The 18,625-nt window shown below is 38.4% G+C and overlaps 1 long non-coding RNA gene across 2 annotated transcripts; it reads right to left on the bottom strand.

The window, feature by feature from the left end:
- Window positions 1–372: 372 nt before the first annotated feature.
- On the bottom strand, window positions 373–16,944 carry LOC125484362. Of its 2 annotated transcripts, XR_007263178.1 has the most exons (3): window positions 16,836–16,944; window positions 5,209–5,456; window positions 373–732 (listed from the first exon to the last, which is right to left on the bottom strand). It is a non-coding gene; the product is annotated as an uncharacterized LOC125484362 (long non-coding RNA). The 2 variants fall into 2 exon arrangements; XR_007263176.1 differs by lacking the exon at window positions 373–732 and having other exon boundaries at window positions 2,565–5,456.
- Between the last annotated feature and the right edge of the window lie 1,681 nt (window positions 16,945–18,625).

Genomic DNA, 18,625 nt, shown 5'->3' with positions numbered 1-18,625 from the left:
TGTTGACTACCTTCTATACCTGCATTGCCACTTTCAGTGACCTGTGTACCTGTACACCCAGATCCCTATGCCTATCAGTACTCTTTAGGGTTCTGCCATTTATTGTATATTTTCCATCTGGATTAGACCTTCCAAAATGCATTACCTCACATTTTCTGGATTAAACTCCATCTGCCATCTCTCTGTCCAAGTAACCAACTGATCTATATCCAGCTGTATGCTTTAACGGTCCTCATTGCTATCCGCAATTCCACCAACCTTTGTGTCATCGGCAAACTTACTAATCAGACCAGTTACAGTCTCCTCCAAATCATTTATATATATTACAAACAGCAATGGTCCCAACACTGATCCCTGTGGAATGCCACTAGTCACAGCCCTCCATTCAGAAACGCACCCTTCCACTGCTATCCTCTGCCTTCTATGACCAAGCCAGTTTTTTTATCCATCTTGCAAGCTCACTTCTGACCCCATGTAACTTTATCTTCTGTATCAGCCTGCCATGAGGGACCTTGTCAAAGGCCTTACTGAAGTCCATGTAGACAACATCCACTACCCTACCCTCATCGATCATCTTCGTCACTTCCTCAAAAAACATCTGAGAAACCTGTCAAGTACCATGGTTTTATTACTTTCAAGGTGCTATGAGAATGAGTTGTTGTTTGCCATTTGTAATTTTAAGAACATTTATTTTAGCAGCAGCTTGCCAACATTCAGAGAAAATTGTAGTATCTGAAAAACACAAAGTAAGTAAGAACATATAATATTCTTAAAAAAAGGAATCCTATTGTCCTGATTACTCTGAAATAGTCTGTACTCAATAGTTTACATCTATCAATTTATCCTTAGAACTTGAACATGTGGTAGTCGGAAGTTCAAATACAAATTGCTGGAAAAGCTCAGCAGGTCTGGCAGCATCTGTGAAGAGAAATCAAGAGTTAACGTTTCAGGTCTGGTGACTCTTCCTCAGAACTGATGGTAACTAGGAAACTGTTGGTTTATATGCAGAAGATAGGGTGAGGGGAGGGGGTAAGGAATAAATGGTAGGTGGGGATAGAGCGCAAAGAGAGAGAAGAAGAGTTGGACAGACAAAGGAGTGGATAATGATTTGGCTGGGAGGATGTTAATGGGGACTGTTAGCGGCTAACAATGGGCGGTGTGTATTGGCAGACTACGTGATAACAAGGCTTGGTGTGTGGGCTTGGGGGCTAGTCATGGGAGAGTTCAGGCCCTAAAATTATTGAACTCGATATTGAGTCCGGAGGGCTGCAGGGTCCCCAAGCAGAAAATGAGGTGTTGTTCTTCCAGCTTGTGCTGAGCTTCGCTGGAACACATGGTCTGAAGTTGTTTGTTTTTCTTTCAGGGATATTTTTCCATCCTGTACTGCTGTACTCCTCCCTTCAATTCTCCTTTCTTGAAGATATCTGATCTTACTGGGTTCTATTCTCACGGCATTAGTAATCCTTGTTCTACAAGTCATTCTGTACAAGATGGCCTGGAGAGTTAATATCAGCAGGCTATTTACATAGTGGCATTTTGGCCAAGACAAATTATATGTCTTCACCTGATTCAGCAAAGGCCTACAAATAATAATCAAATGGGAAATGTAGCCGATTGCTGCTTCTTAAACCAGGGACATAAAAGTCAAACAATGGAACTGTTCTGAAGAAATGTTATTGGACTTGAAATGTTAACTCTGTTTCTCTCAGAACAGATGCTACCAGACCTGTTCAGTTTCTCCAGCACTTTCTGTTTTAACTCAGATAAACATTTTTAACACTTTACATGCTTAAAAGGATGAATACAATTGGTTCTAATCACTAAAGTGTCTGGGTGTGATATGATGGAAAAAGAGATTTTGCATTGTTACTCAATTTAGAATAATATGACAACCATTCCCATTTTCTATCAAATACATAAAAATATCACCAAAACAGGAAATGGCCTTGATAGCTTGTTGTTATTTCCATTAGGTTTTGAATTACAAGAACTTTGTAATAGATGGTGAATTATCCTGCAGTAAATAAAAGGCTTTTTGGTGTACGTGTGTATTTGAAAACTTAGTATAAGTTTGGAAAGAAACAAGCTTATGAAATAAGTTGTTAACTCAAAATAAAGATGATTTCAAACCAAAAATAATAGATTCAAAACAAGCAGGTAAACATTATTGACCACTTCAGCCTGAGTTATAAATCTCACCCCATTTAAATGCATACCTTTTCCATATGTATTTTGTTAACTTGTGAACACATTGGTGGGAGTATATGTTGATAAAGGTTCAAAAGGGTGTTTAATTTTATAATAAGAGGCATAAAGTTAAAAAAAATGCTAATAATTTTCAAATTATCTTTCTGAATATTATATCCAGTTTAGGGTGCAGAGGCATAGGGGAAGGCAAATCATTAAGGAGATGATGTGAGACTTTAATCATAACAATGAAATGAGACTCCTTTCATTATCAGATTATGAAGGGTTTTGAGATGTTGAATGAAAAAAATTTCAACTGGCCATTGAACTAATAAACTAATTATAAATTAAAGACAGTCACCAAAAAAAACAGAAGATTGACAGAATTTTCTTTATTTGCAAAAGATCTTTAGGATATAGGCTGTTCTGAGCAATTGTGATGGGAGCAGGAGTCATCGTAATTTTTTTAAAAAATGAATTGGATAATTTCTTTAAAAAAGAAACAAATACCATTGATATGACAAAAAGGCAGACAGGAAAGAATAACCTTCCTCTTGTTCTGTAAAATGGTGTGATTTTGGATCTGGTAATCAAAGACGCTTGCAAATTAATTTTGTACATGAGCAGAACAGTGGAACCCACAATGCACAATATGACAAAACCTTCTCAATACACATTTAAAGCCATGAAGTATAAATATTAAATCACTATGAAAAAGAACCATCTGTCAGAAGAAACTTAAGAGGGGGTAGTTATTTGGAAGAAATACTGAACATTTTGCCTGGAATTAATAAAGGTAATTTTCTCCTTCATTAAAAAAATTAACTTAGCCTTTTGCCCTTGAATGAATTTCTGATAAATAAAAGGTTTTTATTAGCACAGAAGGGTTATGCATCCACCCACTGTATTCAGTTATTTAATAATCCTTTCAGTCATAAATTCCTGTTAAGTGAATAGACAAGCGACAGTTTTGCCCAAACCATACTCTTTATGACATCTAGTTCAAATTACAGGCATCTTCAATATCACATGACCTCTGCAAAGGACAAGGTTTTGCATTTTTATCATTATGGCTTTAGCAGGTTTAGAGATAATTTTTCCTAAATTTAACAAAATATATATTTGAACTAGATTTGAAAGTATTTTAGATACTTATTTACCAAATATAGCATTCAGAAGCATTCTTCTCAGCACTGTATATTTGAAGTAGGTCAGATTTAAGAAAAGTCACTGTTATATACTAGGGCACCATAGCAGCCTTGCATGAACCCCTTCCAAACAGCTAAATCTGCCGATTTTTTATGTTCAGATATTCATTAATCAGGATTTTGTTGTATCTGTGCAGGTGATTCAATAATATACATAGATTTAACTGGGGGAAAAATGCTGTTGACATACTTGCCTTAACAGGATTTTAAAAATACGTAAGGGTGACTAACTCTGCTGCTAGTAAGAGTACGAATCTACTAATGATTTAGTTTTGAACTGGTGAAACAGGCCAAATATTTCAAGAAGCTGGAATGCTATGATTTCTTCATACAAAATGCATTGCACAAAAGATCTTTGCAACACCTTTCCAAGGCATCCAATAGGATTTCCAACAATAAGTATTCTATGTATCAGTGACATGCAAACTTGTCCAAACCTATAAATTCATTAAGGCATACTCTACCCTTTACATCAGTTCCTCGTATGCATTAGTTAGGCATATATAACAGGGATTGTGTGCAGCTGTAAAGTTTTACCATACTGAATTTAATTTATTTTAAAATAAAAATGCGAGAAAGCAAGCTAAAGTGGTCCCAGTTTTTAGTTTTTGAAAGCTATTGTAAACATTTTCTGCCTGTAACTGATGATTAAAATGGTCATAACGATCTTCGTAGAACTGAAGAGGATTCAACTGTCCATTGAACAGAACATCTGTTGCGGGTTTTAAATTTCATATGATACATGCACCAAATGACTGGAAATTGCTTCAAATTCAATGGCAGAGGAGATTTACTTCTGCATTCTGTACCTTATGCTGGTTACTCATGTTACCGCATAAAAATAAAACCTGAAAACTTTCACTGCCAGCAGGATGATAAAAACTTGTGAACTGGATGGAAAATTCATTAAGGTGTTGTCAGGGACTGGCAGTGTTGAGACAAAAATTAAGAACTTCAAAATCAATGAACTAAGCTCCTTAACTGAGGTACTAGATAATTGAAAAAGGAGAAACTTGTTTGAGAAAAAGACATGAGATCAAGTCAAATTGTCTAATCCTCTATTCAGCAGTAGTTGTTGGAAATGAAATAAAATTCCATTGGTTGCCCAATATCTGTAACAAAAACTCCTACAGTTTATATTGGGTATAGTATTATTAAATGTAGACTAATGCTTCCTGTTTTTTCTCCAATTTCAGAAAAATGAATTGTACTGCATCTGTAAGTCCTTTGCCACTACCCGAGTAGCCTTTATTAGATCTTTTTGAGTGCTAGTTAGAACAGCATCATGCTGTCTTCCACTATTACTAGAGGCTGGGTTGAAATTTTACCAACTCATTTCATATTGGGTCTCTTATTCCATTAGCCCTGTGTTATTTAAGTTTAAACCCTTGAAATGAAAGCCACTGCACCATTTTGAGACTCTTAGAAACTGTCCTCTTCAGTCCAACTGCTGCTGGTGACAAAACATGACTTTTGTCCTTCCTATCTTACACTGTTTTCTTAGGACAGCTGCAGGAGAGCCCAGTTTTTGGTGTAAGGCATGAGACACGCATCATACAAGCAATTGCAATTTTTTGACTTCTATCAATAGCAAGATAGAAGAAATGCTTTGTAACCACAACAAAACTGAGTTGAAGCTAACAATGGTGGATATAAACAATAAGCAATCGGGTACGACTGTTGGGCAGCTATTTCATCTCTTTTCAAAAACCCACAGAAAGTTGACATTGCAAATTATGATAAACTTTTATGAAAAAATCTACACAATAATATCTTAATGTAAACATTAACCAGCTTTGCAAACAGTACACACAATTTTATTTCTTTAGTACGTTTCATGTAATTCAGGTGGTGTCTTCAAACCATAAATCGGTGTTCCTTCCCATCATGTGCCATAAGGATGACATTACGGTTGGAGGTCCAGATCAGACGTGCTAGTTTCAATGCATTCTGTGAACCAGGAGAAGCAGGATGAACAGGGGGCACCTGGTATGTTTTCATACATCGGAGCTGGGGCGCAGAGTTCAGCATACCAATACTGCCCAGTAGTGAAGTGTTCATCTGTAAGGTAGAATAGGAATGAGTACAAAAATAATAAAAGGAAACTACAGAGAATACTGAGTAGAGGAAGACAAAGTCATTTATTTTCAGAGCAAACTTCTATGATGGCTCAGTTTTTGTCTCTGGTTATGACCAATAATTCATCCTAGTGTTTTTTATTATTCCTTCATAGGAGGGGGGGCATCACCGGCTAGACTAGCATTTATTGCCTATCACTAATTGCTCAGAGGGCAGTTAAGTCAACTACTTGACTCTAGAGTCACATGTAGGTAAGCCCAGATAAGCATGACAGTTTTCTTCCCTAAAGGACATAAATGAACTAGGTTTTTCTGACAATCGACAATGGATGCACGGTCATCGTTTGACCCTCAATTCCAAATTTTTATTGAATTCAACTTCCACCGTCTGCCATGGTGGGATTTGAACATTAGCTGGGTTTCTGGATTAACAGTCCAGTAATAATACCATGAGGCTGTCACCTCCCCTTGTATACTCGCAGCTGCCACACGCGTAGAGATCATTCAGACAAGCCAAGCACCTGGCAACAAGCTCTTTCCAGCCCATGACCTCTAGGATCTAGTAGAAAAATGGTAACAATACCACCTGCAGGCTCCCCTTCAAGGACACACTATCTTGACTTGTGTGATGGTACTATGTCTTTAAGAGGTGTATTTTGTCCTTTTTTCTTACAAAGAGAGGTTGAGACAGACGTATCAAGCGAAATCCTCCGATAGTAAAGGAAAAGGAGATATCATTGAAGATAGTATAGATAGTCAGCCACAGGTTAAAAAAGAAACCCATGAGGAAGAAAGGCAAGTAAAAAAACTTCAGGTGTTTTCACTGTAATAAAGTAGGACACATGTTGGTGGTTTAAGAAAAACACTGGGAAAACGTATGTGGTAAAACAAGATAAGTCCTTGGGGTTTATTTAAGTGGTAAAGGACATCCCAGTGGAAGCTAAAGAGGTGCAAAAGAATGTACAGCCTGGTCAGGGGTTGGTCAGTAAAAAAGTACCAGATCTCTTCAAAGAATTTAGCTGTGTGGATAAGGTTTAGAACAAAGAACAAAGAAAATTACAGCACAGGAACAGGCCCTTCGGCCCTCCAAGCCTGCGCCGATCCAGATCCTCTATCTAAACCTGTTGCCTATTTTCCAAGGATCTGTATCCCTCTGCTCTCTACCCATTCATGTATCTGTCTAGACACATCTTAAAAGCTCTATCATGCCCGCCTCTACCACCTCCGCTGGCAACGCGTTCCAGGCACCCACCACCCTCTGCGTAAAGAACTTTCCATGCATATCTCCCTTAAACATTTCCCCTTTCACCTTGAAATCGTGACCCCTAGTAATTGACCCCCATTCTGGGAAAAAGCTTCTTGCTATCCACCCTGTCTATACCTCTCATGATTTTGTAGACCTCAATCAGGTCCCCCCTCAACCTCCGTCTTTCTAATGTAAATAATCCTAATCTACTCAACCCCTCTTCATAGCTAGCGCCCTCCATACCAGGCAACATCCTGATGAACCTCCTCTGCACCCTCTCCAAAGCATCCACATCCTTTTGGTAATGTGGCGACCAGAACTGTACGCAGTATTCCAAATGTGGTCGAACCAAAGTCCTATACAACTGTAATAGGACCTGCCAACTCTTGTACTCATTACCCCGTCCAATGAACGAAAGCATGCCGTACACCTTCTTGACCACTCTATCGACCTGCGTTGCCACCTTCAGGGTACAATGGACCTGAACACCCAGATCTCTCTGTGCATCAATTTTCCCCAGGGCTTTTCCATTTACCGTATAGTTTGCTCTTGAATTGGTTTACTCAAGTGTACCAGGAGGAGTAGGTAAAGAAATTAAAATTTTAAGAGACACAGGAACAAGTCAATCTTTGATGGTGGGAGATGAGGAAGTATGTGCTTTGGAAGGAGCATTGCCAGAAAGATGGTAATATGTGGAATTTATGGTGAGAACAGCAATGTTCCATTGTATAATGTTGGAAATTTGGATGAAAAGTGGTGAAGTGGTGGTTGGAGAATGTCTGTTCTGGAGATATAGTTTATCCTCGGGAATGAAATACGTGGGAGTGATGCCTATTGTAGTTGAAAAGCCAGTGCAAAATGGGGCAACTGAAATGTTACAGGAGGTGTATCCTGGGACTTTTCCTGACTGTGCAATAACAACATCACAAAGCCACAGTTGAAACAGGAGTAGAAATCAAACAGTAAAGACAAGGAAGTTGAAGTTCAATTATTAGAAACTATATTTGATCAAATGGTTGAAAAAAAAACAAGAACAGGTGGAGGACAAGGTGGATATTTTTTAATTCAGGGAGGTGAAAGAGTCATACAATCATACAACATGAAAACACACCCTTTGGTCCAACTAGTCCACACCGACCATGTTCCCAAACCAAACTAGTCCCACTTGTTTGGCCCATATCCTTTCAAACCTTTCCTATTCATGTACTTATCCAAATGTCTTTTAAATGTTCTAACTGAACCTGCAACCACCACTTCCTTTGGCAGTTCATTCCACATATGAACAGTGTAAAAAAAAAAGTTGTCCCTCATGTCCTTTTTAAATCTTTCTCCTTTCACCTTAAAAATGCCCACTCATTTTGAACTTCTGCACTTTAGGGAAAAGACCCTTGCCGTTCACCTTGTCTATGCCCCTCCTGATTTTAGGGTCCAGTGTAAAACATACCAGCCTATCCTTATAACTCAAACCTTCCATTCCAGGCAACATCCTGATAAATCCTTTCTGAACTCTCTCTAATTTAATAATATCCTTCCTATAGTAGGGTGACCAGAACTGTACGCAGTACTCCAGAAGAGGCCTCACCAACGTCCTGTATAACCTCAATGTGACATACCAACTCCTATACTCAAAGGTCTGAGCAATGAAGGCAAGTGTACTAAATGCCATCTTAACCACCCTGTCCACGTGATGCAAATTTCAAAGAATTATGTAATTGAACCCCTAGGTTTCTCTTACCCAGTAGTTGAATTGCAACAAAAAGATGAAGAGAGATTGGTTTAACAGGTCAGCGCAACATCGAGGGCCGAAGGGCCTGTACTGCGCTGTAATGTTCTATGTTCTATAAAGCAGTTGTATCAAAAAGCATACACAGAAGAATATGAGTGTATCCCAGAATGTTACTACCTTAAAATGAAGTCTTGATGAGGAAATGGAGACATTAGATATTCAGGCAAATGAAAAATGGACGTCAAGTTGTATTACCGGTGGGTTATAAAAAGGTGTTGCAGGTAGCGCACGAGGTACCAGTAGGAGGTCATTTAGAAATAAGGAAAATTCAAGCCAAAATACAAAAACATTTTTATTGGACTCGACTGTATAGAGATGTGGTTTAATTTTGCAGGACATGTCATAGATGTCAGGTAATAGGGAAACCTCAGTCAGTGATAAAACCAGCACCGTTAATACTATTCCAGCATTTGAGGAAACTTTTGCAAGAGTCTTAATTGAATGTGTAAAAAAAAAAGTGAGAATCAATATCTGTTGAAAGGCAAATCAGGGCAGGATTTATATACTTAGTAGTAAGGTCCTGGGGAGTGTTGCTGAACAAAGAGACCTTGGAGTGCAGGTTCATTGTTCCTTGAAAGTGGAGTCGCAGGTAGATAGGATAGTGAAGAAGGTATTTGGTATGCTTGCTTTTATTGGTCAGTGCATTGAGTATAGGAGTTGACAGATCATGTTGTGGCTATGCAGGACATTGGTTAAAAACTGAAAGAGCTGCGATAAATGTAAATCAGGAACAAAAACAAAGTTGTTGGAAAAGCTCAGCAGGTCTGGCAGAATCTGTGAAGGAAAACACAGAGTTAACATTTCGGGTCTGGTGACCCTTCCTCAGAACATTGGTTCGGCCACTTTTGGAATATTGCTTGCAATTGTGTTCTCCCTGCTATAGGAAGGATGTTATGAAACTTGAAAGGGTTCAAAAAAGAGTTAGAAGGATATTACCTGGTTGAAGAGTTTGAGCTGTAGGGAGAGGCTGAATAGGCTGGGGCTATTTTCCGTGGAGCGGCAGAGGCTGAGAGGTGATCTTATAGAGGTTTATAAAATTGTGAGGGGCATGGATAGGGTAAATATTCAAGGTCTTTTCCCCAGAGTGGGGGAGTCCAAAACTAGAGGGCATAGGTTTAAGGTAAGAGGGAAAAGATTTAGAAGGGACCTAAGGGGCAACTTTTTCATGCAGAGGGTGATGCGTGGCTGAAACGAACTGCCACCGGAAGTGGTGGAGCCTGGTATAATAACCACATTTAAAAAGGCATCTGGATGGGCATATGAACAGGAAGGGTTTAGAGGGATATGAGCCAAATGCTGGCAAATGGGACTAGATTAATTTAGGATATCTGAGTGGCATGGATGAGTTGGACGGAAGGGTCTGTTTCCGTGCTGTACAACTCTATGATTCTATAATGGATGTGTCTACTAGATTTCTGGAGGCAACTCCATTATGCAATATCATGGCTAGAAGGACTGTACAGGAATCATTCTTCCTTTTTTTACTAGATACACACTACCCACAGAAATACAATCAGATCAAGGGTCAAATTTTAAATCAAAATTATTCAAGGAAGTTACGGATAGCTTAGGAATAAAACAATTGAAATCAACTGTGTACTATCTAGACATGCAAAGGGCATTAGAACAGTGGCATCAAACTTTAAAGACCATGTTGAGGGCTTACAGTCATACAGTCAGGGGAGGCGATGGCCTAGTGTTATTATCGCTGGACTGTTAATCCAGAGACCCAGATAACATCCTGGGACAGGTTCGAATCCTGCTGTGGTAGATGGTGGAATTTGAATTCAATAAATATCTGGAATTAAGAATCTAATGATGACCGTGAATCCATTGTCAATTGTCGGAAAAACCCATCTGGTTCACTAATGTCCTTTAGGGAAGGAAACTGCCATCCCTGCCTGGTCTGGCCTACATGTGACTCCAGACCCATAGCAATGTGGTTGACTCGTAATTGCTCTCAGGGAAAAGAAAAAATAATATCCAAAAGATTGGGATAAAAGAATTCCATTTATACTTTTTGCATTTAGGGATGCACCTAATGAACCAACTAAATTCAGTCTATTTGAATTTACTTTCAGACATGAGGTGAGAGGACCACTGAAATTAATGTCATAGTTCAGAGACCACATATTTGGACAATGTGTCAAATGTTAGGGAAAGATTAAATAGGGTGGGTGAGTTGGCTAGACAGAATTTTAAAGTACCACATCATATGATGAAACAGGAAGCAGACAAGAAATCAAAAATTCATAGTTTTGCTGGAGGAGGATAAAGTGTTATTATTACTACCAGTGGAAGGTGAAACTTTGAAAGAAAGTTTTAGTGGGCCTTTCCTTAAACTGAAAGGAAATGGAATGAGGTCCATTATTTGATTAGAATTCCAGATAGAAGGAAAACTCAGTGTGTCAAATGAATATGCACAAATGGTATTTTGTTAGGGAAGGAAAGCCAAAGGAGAATGTGGTACTTGTTACAACTCAGAACAAAGAACCAAATCCAGATAATTTTGAATTTGATATTCCTCAAATTAAATTGTAAAATGGAGATGTTCTCAAAACTTGGGATAAATTAATGAATCACCTCCTAGATGAAAATCAAAATGACCTGAAAGAGTTACTACAATTATATGGAAAGAGATGCGGAAATAAGCTGGAAAGGACTAACATCATTACGCATGATTAGATATAGGAAATGCTGTTCCAATTAAACAACATCCTTATAGATGTAACCCTCTAAAATTAGCACAGGTTCAAAAAGAGATTGAAAGCATAATTAAAGATGATATAATCGAAGTGAGTTGCAGCAAATGGAGCTCACCCATAGTGATGGTGCCAAAACCAGATGGTACCCAATGCCTAATTATTAATTACTGCAAAGTCAATGCAGTTACAAAGTCTGATTCACATCCTATTCCACATTTGGGAAACTGTATGAGAAGGTAGGACAGGCAACTTATATTTTAAAGCTAGACTAACATAAAGGATAATGTCTGAGACAATTATTTATATTGATCATACCCCTAAATGTTTTTGGAAAAGATTAAAGATAAAAATACCAGACTGTTTAGATTTAGTTTATTGATACAGCCATTTAATTTGAAAATTATACACATGGCAAGATAATTACCAACACGATGTTATGACTTTGATGAAGGAAGATGAAGATGTTCAGTGGTGGAAGCAACAGATTGAAATGGACTGCAGTAGTGAATGTTTGCATGCTTAGGGTCAATGTAATGGATATGCATTGAACTGTACTAATAGCGTAAGACTAAACGATTTTAAAAATGAAGCCATCTTTGCATATTGATGGTTCCTTTTTTTTAAAAAGGGGGAGCTGTGACAATATTATAGCTTTAAGAGGTATATTTTGTCCTTTGTTTTGCAGATTAAAACTATCAGAATCATTTTAATTTATGCTGAGTAAATATCCTTGGAAGGCGACCAATGCTACTCATCTTTTTGTATTATTAACCATACAGAATGGAGTATGAAGTAACATTTAAATGTACATGGCGTACTTTGCCTGGAAGTACAGTAATACTGCAATTCATAAACACATCCAAAAATTAATATAGACAATAATTTGTGAAGGTCAGGAAACTGATTGTGGTCTGTCATGCCAAAAGACAAATGATACTAACCATCAATCTTCTCAATTCTAATTGTGACTCATCATTTTCTTTGTAATTATTATAATTCAAAGAAAATGCATTTAGATTTTACGGTTTTTTGTTTAAAATAGCTGCATTGTAAAGCCAAGGACATTTCTCAGCTTCCCATCTGTAGGAATTTAAAGTCAGAGGTGGATTTGTTGGTCTAGACAACTAGTTGATGAACAGGGAATGGGTGATGACAAGCAATCCTCTGATCGATTGAGGAGGAGCTGATAAAGGTCTAAATTCTAAGTTGAGATCCCAGTAATGATCACTACAGGGAACTGAAAGGTTTGGAAATGAACCTTGATTTAAAAATACCATTTTTAATTAATCTAATGATTTATTAAAGAAGCTTTCTCCGAGATTTGAATGAATCAGAAATTAACTCTCACTAGATCTTCTAAATCTTGGAGAGGTTACCACTATTCATCTGAGCGAAGGCATCAAGGCTGAGCTCAATTTATCAGCCAGGAATACAGAGGCCAATTGAAATTGCTTATTCAGCACAGACCATGGATCTATCACAAGGTCTTTGTGGTTTGTATGACTCATTGACATTATATAGTGAATTTACCCGGGGAAGCTATAGTTCGCAAGATAGGTTGAGATCAAGAACTACTTTATCCAAACCTACCAGAATGCTAACTATTACTTGTAGGATCTAGTCATTTCTTAGATGGATCCAGTGTTGTCGTCTCAAGAATGTTTTCTGACAAATTAATCCAACTATGGATTGATTTTATTTTGTAAAGAAGTATTTCCTAATGTCAAAAACAAAATTCATCTTCACAGAGCAGAATCTGCGCCCTCTGCCATGATATACTGGCATATGCAAAAATACCACTTCAGGTTTATTTTCTCCATCACATTCATATTAAATCACTTCTAAGAAGTTTTGTTTTTAATATTATTGAAGATTCGCTCATACCTGTCTCTACTACAGACAGCTATAAGGAAATGGATAGTCTCCCATTGCTCAGACAGCCAGAACTGAGAGGAATAATTCACGCACAGTCTGAACTGCCTCAGCATGTTCAGCTCCTGTTGTTTCACAACCTTGTGCCAGTTGCCGCACCACTACCTCACATAAATCTTTGCTGTTGAATACCAAAGAGCAGTTCCAGGTCTTTCCAGGCACCTGAATTGCATCTCGAACATCCTATCTGCATTCTCAATTACAATTGACATGCTTATATAGCTTCTGTTGTACGTTTCCTGGGCATCTAAGGATCCACATTAGCTTCATCAGTTAAATCTTTAGAGGGTAACCATTGTCTCCAAGGAACCACCCACTGAAATTGCTATTGGAAGTTATATTATGTTATAGTATAGGATAGTAAATTATATTATAGGAATGACATTAATGAACACGGGTGGGTTCAGGAAAGATTTATCATGATGTTGCTGGGAATGGAAGGTGTGAGTTATAAAAATAGGCTGGATAGGCTGGGACTTTTTTTCACGGGAATATAGGAAGTTGAGGGGTGACTTTTTGATGTTTATAAAATCATGAGGGGAATGGATAAGGTGAATAGCAAAGGCCTTTTCCCGAAGGTGGGTGAGTTCAAAACTAGGGGGCATATTTTTAAGGTGAGAGGAGAAATTTTTAAAAAGGACATGGGCAGCAATATTTATATACAGAATAGTTAGTGTGTGGAAGGAAGTGATGGATGCAAGTACGGTTAGAACATTTGAAACACATTTGGATATGTACATGATTGGAAAGGTTTGGAGGGATATGGACTAAACGCAGGCATTTGGGACTAGTTTAGTTTGGGAATATCGTTGGCATGGATGAGTTGGACCGAAGGGCCTGTTTCCATACTGTACAACTCTATTACTCTATCCCTTGAGGTGTGAACATTTCTGGGAGACTGGCACAGGGTGAACACATCACGCAAGTACACAGGCATGCAAGATGATCTTTCAGTAGTTGAACATTAAGGGACTGTAAACCTATTGACTCATAAATACTATGGTTGACCTGAGAGTGTCTTGAATGCCACATGTAGGCAATCTGTGACTCACTGGGCATGTGGGAACCTCAGCCAGAGCAGCAAATCCTCTCTGACTGACTTCATCAGCAGTGAAATGCATAAAGGAGATCCATTCTGACAAGTGGGAGCAGCTTGTGAGATTTGACAAATATCACAAGCAACTCCTTGGAAACAAAATAACTAAAGGTTGCTTTGGCCTTAACCAACATGGACAATGCGTGCCCACCTGGTCCCTTTTTTTCTGGGTGCTGTAAATATCAGTGATATCTGATCCTCCTTAGAGATGGGTACTCAGTCATACCCTCTGCCTGTATACCCTGTTTCGGGAGCACTGCATTCTAAGAGCTGGTCTGACATGAAACTCCACAAACAGCTGCACTGCTGCTGTCTAAGTTGACAACGGGGAAGTGCACAACAGAGGCAGCAAACTCCTAAGTAGCAGAAATGACCAGTAAACTATTGGAAATCACCTTCAAAACACGTGACAGATCTGTTTATTCATTTATTGCCTTATTTGGCCTCAATTACAATGGACTGATATCTTCTCACCTCACTTTGGCTGGAAAATTCAAGATAACTCAGGAAACCAGCGCACAAAGAGTTAAAAGTTAGAATTTCAGGGTTAAAACAGCAGCTAATGAGTGTTTAACAAAGTGAAGTGGAAGACCTGCCTATCCCATGATTGTCTTCCATGTGTTGATGAGCTAGCTAAGGTTCAAGGTGAAAATCAATAGGTTCTTGTCAGCTTTCTGATGTGTGGCAGCTATTTAACCTGTCACACACAAACCAACCCACAACTCCTAGTCTCCCCTTCCATAGCTTGGATCATATTTCCTTATACATCACCACTGTAAATGTTTATGCTAAAGTTTTTAATAAGTTTATGCTAAAAATACTTTTTACAGGACATTCTGGTAAATCTATATAGAACACTGGCTCAGCCTTAACTGGAGTACTGTATCATTACATAATCAGCAATTTGTGCCCAATCCTGGTACTACATTTTAGGAAGGATGTGAAAGCCCTAGGGAAGGTGCTGAAAGGATTATGAAATTGGTTCCAGGATGAGGGATAGCTATGTGGATAGACTGGAGAAGAAAACTGTTTTCCTTTTGAAACAGAGGATTGAGAGGAGGTTTGAAAAAAGCGTTCAAAACTGTAAGGAATCCGTGCAGAGTCAATTGAATAAAACTATTGCTGATGGTGGAAAGGTTGACAACTAGAGGAGATCGCTTTATGGCAAATGGCAAACGGCAAACAAACAATGGTGACAAGAGGAATAACCATTTAATACATTGTGTGTTTAGAGTCTGGAACACCCAAGACTGTGGTGGATGTATGTGGTGAGCGATGAACCATGAGTTTCGTTCAACTTCCTTCTTTGTATATTCTATTAATTCCAGGGAGGCACTATATCCTTAAATTTTAGTAGCTGTACTTGCCAAATTATCTTCATTTTCATAAAACCTACTGAAGTTCCTAATAAAACCTCCAAAAAATGGTGAGATAAAAATCAAGTTTTTTTTGTGAAACAATCTGCACAATAGCTTAGACAAGAGCTTGCATTTATTCTTTTAGTTCTGCCTGAGTTTTATTGGAAAAAAGCTAGTCAACTTAATGTAGTTCTAACAAAATAGAACAATCTGTGTTCTGTCGAACGGTCAATGGATCCAAAATGTTAACTCTACTTTCTCCCCACTGATGCTGCCAGACCTGCTGAGTTTCCCTAGCAATTTTTGTTTTTGAAATTAATGCAGTTGAACACAACCAGAGGTGTGTAACTGGGCAAATAGCCATTAACTATACTCATTTCTAGGAAGAATGAAATAATGAATTAACACAATCAGAACAGTATTAACACAGTCAAACAGCACAGGTGGCCACTAGTAAGCCTCTGCCTGCAGTTTCTGAAGTCTGTTTATGCTTTTGAATGCTTGTCCTTTCCAGGGGACTTTGCAAAGGTAAGATTGAATTTCAAAGGATTTCATAATGAATATAAATCTCCAAATTTACAATGTTTAGTTAGTTATCAGTTTAAATGTGCTGTAAACATAGAGGTACATGGCAGGGTACCTAGATAACCTTCAGAAAAAAATTACATTGAAGAAATTGTGGACACATCCAATTTTAGTCTTTGATCACTTAGCTCAACCATCTGATAGTTTGGTCTTGCATTGTGGGCTATGCAAAACTTCTTCTAAGACTGCATTCTTAGTCTTCTAATTACTCTTACCATTCTCTTTATGCACAGCCCAATTCCCTACTCTGAACGGGATTTTGGGGAAAGTAAAACAATTTCAATAGCTAATTCCAAGTTGATTATGAGGCCCTAATACCTACCTTGTTTAAGTGTGAACCTCTTACTCTTGTAATCAATTTCTCTGTCTTAAAAATAAGTACTGCTATCGATTAACTTTGTTTTGTGGCTCATTTTGGGTAATTTCATCCTTTTTCTCTCACTTAAAGCATTTCTTGTCGACCTAGTTCCTCAGATAGTTCTAATCTATCTCCAAAACAGACAGTTCTGGTTCCAGTTCTCTTTAAATGTCAGCTGGAGTCTAACTTCCAAGGATGTGTGTAAAATGATGCAGCCTCATTAAAAATTCAAGGAATTTGGCCTTTCGTGTGAAGCATACACAACCAAAGGAAAAAGTATAAAAGCATGGTCATACCTGCCAGAAGGAAATGTGGCTGTCAGCATTGGAATATGTGGCTAGATACCTTCCATCAGGAGCAAAGGACACTGCTGTTATGGGTCCACTGTGGCCATGAATAGTCTGGAGAATGGAACACAGACAAAGAAATCTGAGACATGGACCTTTAATGCTTCAATGTTCATATATCAAGCTAAACAAAGTGCTACATTGACAATTGTCTATAGATTTATGTAAAAATTAGCCTCTTTTGAAAGATCAAGATTTAATGCATTTCAACTCAATTACTGCATAATCAAAACCTGCAATAATGTCAGTCAGTCCACCGAGATTCAAACATATTGGAAAGAGAAACCTGATGCAGTAAGATATTTTTGTTTCTTGTAATCTAAGCCTTTGTGAGGATTGCAAGACAGTGCTAATTGTGACAGATTCAATCTAAGTTAAAACATGAATAGTACAATTTGTAGATCCCCGCCGATCTAAAAAAAGAAATATCTTGCATTCCTTGTTGGTTTTATGGATAACTGATCAGAAAAGTTAGACGGGGAATATGATTTTGGCCACTTTTTTCACTATTGACAATATTACACACCAGTAGTTGGATGGGGCATGAATCAATTTGGGACAGCTTATAAATACTGCCAAAACTAAAATTTGGGCACTTTTTGAGGCTAAGTGAAGGATTGAATAAGGTACATTACATACACCTAGATAAGTAAAACAAATAGGAATATACATGTAATAGTTCATTTTTAACATTAGTAATATAAAAACTGAACTGGTTTCACTTAGCTTACAAAATCTAAACAAAGAAAGATTCAACACCCTTGGTGGAATTTTCCTATTTTCAATTGAGTGTTTTGTTAAATGAGATGCAGGATGTCTGGTCTGCCAAGGTTCAGGGTGTCCGTTCTCATGTAATCTTCCATTCTTCACCTCATTAATTAGGCAATGGGGCTCCGGAAGCCTTTCTTGGGAATTATGTGGTCGGAGAGAAGGAGATGTGTTCCGATGCCCTGAGCCAGGAACTGCCCCTCAAACTGTGGAGGTTGACTGGATAAGTGCCACTATCCCTACCTGCTATCTCACACTCATAGTGCCATTTTTCACCCCAAACCTTCAACTGCCCACATCTCTCGAGGGACATGGGCTATAACTCTGACTCTTGCGTGCATCATGTCCACTCAGCAGCTCCCACTTACCTCATCCTGCCAAACCATTGGCCCTTCCTACCCTGTTTGCTTCCTACTCAGTTGGGCCATCTCACCACACCTTACACTGTTCGACCATTCACTTCCATCAGACTTAATTACTCTTTCTGTCTCAAAAAAGGAAATTTTGACCCATCCCATGAGTCTGTTTTTAAAATCATTCAGGGGAAGTGGCCAATGTTGACTGAGACTGCCTTTAGCAATTGTTCCTCTTCGTCAAAAAAGGGTCGATACAAAGGGGGTATAATTTTAAGTTGAAAGGCAGAAGGTTTAGAGGGGATTTGTGGAAAAATGTTTTACCCAAAGTGTGGAGGAGGTCTGGAATGCAGTGCAATCTCAAAACCTTTAAAAAGTACTTGGATGAGCACTTGAAGTGACATGACATTCAGGGCTGTGGGCCAAATGCTGGAAAGTGGTATGTGTAGATTTAGAGTAGTTTTGTCAGTGTAGATGTGGTGGACCAAAGGACCCCTTCTGGACTGTCTGATGTCATCATTCATTTGGGAGAAATCTGAGGACACATGGAGCGAATGAAAGAATTAGAATCTCGACATTTTCTGCTCCAGCCTCAAATGCTAACTTCAGAATCTCACC

This window comes from Rhincodon typus, chromosome 1 (assembly GCF_021869965.1).
Source record: "Rhincodon typus isolate 14 chromosome 1, sRhiTyp1.1, whole genome shotgun sequence".
Lineage (NCBI taxonomy): Eukaryota > Metazoa > Chordata > Chondrichthyes > Orectolobiformes > Rhincodontidae > Rhincodon > Rhincodon typus.
Note: the sequence above shows the minus strand (reverse complement) of the source record. Positions and strands in the feature narration are given on the sequence as shown.